General features: G+C 35.1%; 1 long non-coding RNA gene across 1 annotated transcript in view; it reads left to right on the forward strand.

The window, feature by feature from the left end:
- LOC119188994 overlaps nucleotides 1-2905 on the forward strand; it is a 180862-nt gene extending 177957 nt beyond the window's left edge. Inside the window, exon 3 of the long non-coding RNA XR_005112199.1 lies at nucleotides 2556-2905. This is a non-coding gene — a long non-coding RNA (uncharacterized LOC119188994). The remainder of the gene's footprint in view (nucleotides 1-2555) is intronic.
- The last annotated feature ends 3833 nt before the right edge of the window (nucleotides 2906-6738 follow it).

The following is a 6738-nucleotide window of genomic DNA, read 5'->3' on the forward strand; positions in this document are numbered from 1 at the left end:
GAATTACACAACCAACGACGAAATCATAAAGTTCAATTTCCCTCAACACAAAGTAATATACATAGACAATAAAGCGACCGTAAGCCGCCATCTTAGTATTGATAGGCGATACTTGTTAATATCCTCTCTACAAGGCCTTTATAATATCCGCCGTACATGTCCCTTCCATCCGACGACTAATAACGTCTACATACAGACGTCCCTTTGATAACAGAAACTCATTTGAGTTTTACATGTATTCCATGAATTGTTTTTATGAAAGGTGAGCAAAGGACGGGAAATAATCCAGTCTATTCGCTGTTGAACGATTTAATGGATTTAGTGCCTTTAAAAAGTCGTTTGGAAATGTAAGAAAAAGAAAATTAAAAATTTTCGAATAATGATTTTGTCATAGTTGTATTGTATGCGCGAGACGACACCACCCTAAGGTCCTGAGCTCCAATCCCAGGTTGGAAAAAGTGATGTAATGTTTTTCTATTCAATATCAGCCCCGATTATATGCCCGATACGGCTAGGCTTGACCCCTATTACATCATGGAATGTGTTCCGCCCGACACCCGAAAAATGGGTGCCTGGTGATGTGTGTGCAATTAAATAAAAACATTGTGTTAGGGAATTTAATTAATAAAATGATTAATTTTGACCTGTAAAATTTTATACATTATTAAGATTCCGTCAATATAATTCTACCAACGGTTCGGAAAGCAGTTCACACCAGAGAAGAACGGACTAGAAATTCTGTGTTGCTCTTTTTAAAATCAGTAAAGAACGGACTAGAAACTCTATGTTGCTCTTTTTAAAATCAGTATAAGGTATAAACTACAGTGCATGATGTAGTTTGTTTGGTGGTCTTCTTATATTACACTGGCTTATAAAAAATATATTGTGTAATTTATATTTCAGTACACGATGAAGGCGAGTATCGAATGCACTCTTATTTTGGAAAATATATCTGATTCGTGCAGTTATAGAGTTAGGCCAGCTTCCAAATTTGAATCTAATGAATACATCAGGTTATGTGGCCAAAGAACTAAAGCTATAACACTAAGGTATTACATTTTTTTAAATAAAGAACATTCCCATTGACGTTTATAGCAGTTCCACAAAGACCCCTGTCATTTCTCTATCTGTAAATGAAAATAGGCAAAACATTTCCCTCATATAAGTCCAAATATATTACTTTCCTTTGATCTACATAGGCATAAGTCCCCGGGCGATTGCCGGATAAACCGGTTAGTAATATCCGGACACGTCTCCTAGAGCAAATATACTTTGATATCATCACGCATTTCTGTTTGACGTTCTCGAATGTGAACGGAGATGGAATAGTCTGTTATCTGTATAGTTCTACTTAAATGTATATATATTGGTAAGTTTATTTGAATATTTATTTGTTTTTAGAACTGTAGGTTTTCAACGACCTTTCCTCAACTCAAGTGCACCGTTAATGGCGAATACACAGTTAACGCTATTCTAAAATAAGGGAATTTTGTTAATAAACTACGAATACTTAAATTATGAATAATGTATTTAATTTTACAATAACTCCGATGTATATGCAATATTACTTAGAAAATTTGTTGTTAATTTTTTTTCTAAATAAATGAAATAAATAATTGACTTATTTCTCAAAATAGATACAAATAATAACATTTCTAATCATATCATCAATGTGGAAAACAGTTAAAACTCAAGTTTACGAAACATATAAGTTTACGCAGAATGTATGTTTTTTATTCCTTTGGCATGTGAATAAAAGGAATCCGGTATGCAATTCACGGCCGCTGCTCTTAAAACACATTTTACGATTTGGCCATTCAAATAAATGTTACAGTGCAACGTATAGTCAAACGATTCTTTATTTTCGAAATTCTCATGCCCTTTTTTTTAATAGTTAATGTTTATTTTGTTGTGTGTGTTTTGACCATAATTATAAAATAAGGACGGACCAAAATTCACCATTCTGTAGAAAGAGACAAAGTTATTGTGCGGCCAATACCTCTCTCTTTTCTGTCTGTAAACGTCTTATTTTACTAATGTCATGCGAGTATTTGTGAAGATGTTTGGATGTTTGTTTGTTAGCAGAATTCGCTGGACGGATTTGGCTGGAATTTAGCGCACATACATATACCAGACAATTGTTCTAGATTAGCATATTACTATATTTCGTCCAACTTATTTTTGAGCTGATTTTATATAGATAATGCTAGCGTCATACAAATGGCGCTATGTATAGTTCGTAGTTATTCAGGGACTTGCGTAGTACCTAGGAAACGCTATGCACGAGAACGAAGCCGCGAACAATACCTAGTACCTTATATTTATGGGTTAAAATGTCTTTATCTCTTTCACTTTCCTGACAATATCCACTTGACAGTTTAATACAGTCACATAATCCGATCTCAACATATATTATGACCCAAACAAAACTTTGACCCAAACATTCTCCAATTCTGTGCAAAAGATTAAAAATGATAATCAATTTAAAACATTATTTTTTATTTAAGTATCCCTTTAAAAAAATAGTCATATTAATCAATTTAATTTAATTGCAGGTCTCATCGTGATTTAGGTCGGTGATGCAGAATAATTGGACGGCTGATCTACCCATCTCATCTCGTAGCTAGTAGCTGCTAAATATTTTACTCTAAGTGTGCGTCGCTCAGAACTCGGTCCATACATCAGCAATAAAACGGTTTACTGTCGCCTCCTGTCGACAATGTACGATTTATATCTGACATTTATGTGAGATAGTAAAATCTTCAATTGTTTTTACCTACGAAATTAATAGATTTTGTATCTGTGATCTTAAACGGTATTTTATATTTAGTCTCTATATTCGCATTAAAAAAATGTGTATATTAGACGTGTTGTTTATGACCTTCAAATTTTAAATAAAGAACGATTTTTATTTTTTTTTATGTTTCTAAATTTGAATATTTTAAACTTACATCTAACCTCATGTGTCATACCGTCCGCATCACAGTACTTGACGACAGCGCAAAGATAAATTAACAGCCATATAAAGTAAGTATCTTATATTAACATGTTATACGAGTTTCGAGGTCAGAAGCCCTGCGCGAGTGAATATCACGGCTTGGAGGTGTTTAAGCTGATGAGTATTAGATAGAAGAGCGCTCGCTACACTTATCTAAGGAACTCTTATTAAATCCTCCTTAACTAATCCTTCAGAGTTCCAGCAAACGTGTACGGAGCGCAAAAAAATTAGGAGATTTTATATTATTTACGTGTATGTGACTCCGATAGGCGAAAATCAGTGAAATCTGTGGTTAGTGTCGTTATATTTTTAGTACATCATCGAGAACCAAATACTGTCTATATTCCATAAGGAAAATATACATTACATTTTTGTGTACCACATATAAATAAACTAAGCAATACGTACAGATATTACTTTACATAAATACCCTCCTTTTTATTGCTCTAGACTCACAGTTCTATTCTCGATTCGGGAAACAAATATCAGTGTCAATTATTTGATCTAAAAAAACAAATCTCAGCTGCCCGTAATTTGAATTTAAGATATGGCAGCAATCTCATCGCAATCACATGATATAAGCAAACAAAAGCACGGCAAAGTCATAAAGATTTACGAGAACTCTCGCTTGTTATGCCGCCTTTCTAAACGCCAAGACGCACTAAAAACCCGAAGAACCTTCACATCAACTCTACAAACCAGCTAAACACTAAAGACATCCACGTGTACAATTAACTAACATTCCTACACAGACAGCGTCCCATTTACGTTATGTACGGAGCTTTCTATGCTGTCGGTACCAGTAATTAGAGGGACCGTGGTACATAGCCCGTCGTACATAATGTAATTATCCACGTACGTACGCTCTAAAATACTCACTCGTGGAACAATTTGGAACTAGAGGCGAAGTTGGAAACCGCAGCAGACGTCGGCCATCTTGCCGTAGCTATGGCAACGCGGCCGCGAATTGTCTGCCACCTGAAAATGTAAATAACTTCACGCTATGTTTATGAGTTTCGTTTGTAAAGGGATTTATTGGTGTTAAAGGGTTGGGAAATCCAAATGTCGCATATAATTTCGAATTCATCTGCCAATGGTGTTGCGTAAGAACACGAACGATTTATTCTATCCTCCTTTGTGTATTACTATTACGTATAACGAAGAACTGGCACGTATAATTTGGTTATATTTAAAAAAAAAGGGTAAATTTTGTATTTAGAATACAAAACAAAATCTAATGTTAATAATGATCGGTTAGGTGTAAATAAAATATACAGCAATTTTGTATCACTGAACGTACCTTGTAAAACCTCATAAATTGTCTCACACAGTGTCTCTTGCACTCTCAGATGCTTGCAAATCATAAAAAAGCCGCAATATTAAAGCCACGCACGATAACAGCTCCGTTCCGAAGTGCATCTCATAGCGGGATGGCTCGGCTACATAACAATTCGGTAGAGTATTTCAATATAAATGCTGGTCCGCCATTAGCAGGCGACAGGGGCGAGCCGCGGGATATGAGTACAGCACTACCCTCATGATGTGGGATACAGAAGTATGGAGAGCGTTGGAGTGTGATGACTCAGGCATTTAAAACAATGAAGTTCAGTTATGGAGCGAAACGGACACTTGCAATCAAGCAGCGTCATGTTTTACCTCTAAATCATTAGAAGTATAACATGATGCTGTTTGACTGTAAATGTTCGCTCCACTGTCCTCCAACTTAAAAAAACACCCTATGTCGATGTATTGTTTTATATGTTCTGATTATATATACTACATTGTTTTCAACTATTCTATACATTGTAAAATACTTAACTAAATGTTAATTCGAAAGAAATAAATAGGATGTAAAATAATTATGCATCATACAATTAAGAGAAACAAAGAAGAAGTAAAAATCTCCAGTCAAAAAGCTTTAAATAGAGCAGGGTTTTGGTATAATTAACTATAAGCTTTATGAACTCAATAGAGTAGTATGAAAATATGTGACCAAAATAACAAAATTAAAAATAATAAAATAGTCCTACTCCACCGTCGCCGATAGGAGAGGACAGACAGGCGCAGTTGTGGAGCACTCTTCATTTCGAATGCCTGTCCACGCGCCGCCTCCCGCGCTCCCCTTGTGTGTACACGCCCTATCGAGAGCTACTAATACACAACGACACCTCTGCTTTTGGATGAGATATTTTGCTTAGAAGTTATGAAAAGCTTAGAAATATCGTGATTCATCATTCAGAAATCATATACCCAATAAACATTCATATAAAAAAAAAATACTATTAATAATAACTAAGATGTGAACTGGATTTAGTCGCTTAATGAAAATGTATGTATTGTCAATTCTCATTTGGTCTACAGCGATACGGGCTCGGGTTTTGTATGTTCTTGTATCTATAAATAATAAATAAAACACTGTCTAGTAGTATCATTCTTATTTCAACAAGTTCTACATATTGACGTAAGAAGAGCTTGTCTGATTCTCGTTCTAACCATTTCGAAGGAGAATCAGACAGAAAGACATTTGCCATGTTTCATCCATCGATGCCATCATCGATGGATGAAACATGGCAAATATTTTTGAAAACATTTGCTGAACGACCGCACCAAGTCCTTTTCTCACCCATTTATTCCCCGTCAAGCTCACTTACCGACACTTTGACGTGTGAATTTATCAGAAACTGTGGTCAGCGTAATATCTGGCAATCTTTGAATTACATAAAATTTAAAGGTCATCAATTTATACAAACAGTTTTTAGCAATACATACTAAAGTCAAGCCATTGTCACTACGCAATTCAATTAACAATATACCACATCCACCCGGCATTTAGTGATACCACGGTACGCATGCCCTTCGCTCCTTGGCGAGTGATGAAAGCACGTGTGATGCGTACCCTTCCATTGTGGTCGTGTCACAACAGAACGGCCAGGGAGGGCCGCCATTAAACCTCACCTGAAATTGTGCTTCAACACGAGATGAGAATTTTACAAATGGCGGCTCAAATATACGTGTGGTAAGCGTTGATTGTACTCCTGATTACAAGTGCTGAGGACATGTCGTTTTTCTAATATCTGTGTGATTAAAAATGGTTATTGTTTTGGCTGTTATGTGCTTATTTTGCATTATGTGATTTAACTCAAAACTGTGATATTCAATAGAAACTTTGCATATTATAATAATTATTAAATTTTCAATTGTAAATCAATATACCGAATTGTTAGAAAAAGTACTGTATCCTTCTAGCCACATAAATGGAAATAGAAATAAATTTAATTACCAAAAATTACACTTCATATAGAAATTAACAACGATGTCCAGAGGCTATGCGCGTATCGTTGACATCAAAAACAAAAAGGTCAAAGCATATCCCATCTAAAATTGCAATAGTAATTTTATCTTTTTTACTTTTATTTTACTTAAATGTTTTAAAGCGATATGATACCGAAAGCATAGCTTTACGTACTTTCAAACCTACTTTATGGAATACACCCAATACTCCCAAAAATCTGCATATAATTCCTCAACCCTTTATTACACTAACGTGAAAGCAAGACTAAACACAATTCCTGATACAAGAATAAAGAAAACACGACGCAGACAAACGTAATTACACAAACGGAAGATGAGTTTATTCAAAAAGCAATCACACGTAAGCTGAGATCGACTATCCGAGATTGAATAGCAAATCCACGTAATATATCAAAAGGTAATCCGTTTAAGTTTAAGGTGCACTATAT

The sequence above is a fragment of the Manduca sexta genome, chromosome 11 (assembly GCF_014839805.1).
Source record: "Manduca sexta isolate Smith_Timp_Sample1 chromosome 11, JHU_Msex_v1.0, whole genome shotgun sequence".
In the NCBI taxonomy this organism is placed as follows: domain Eukaryota; kingdom Metazoa; phylum Arthropoda; class Insecta; order Lepidoptera; family Sphingidae; genus Manduca; species Manduca sexta.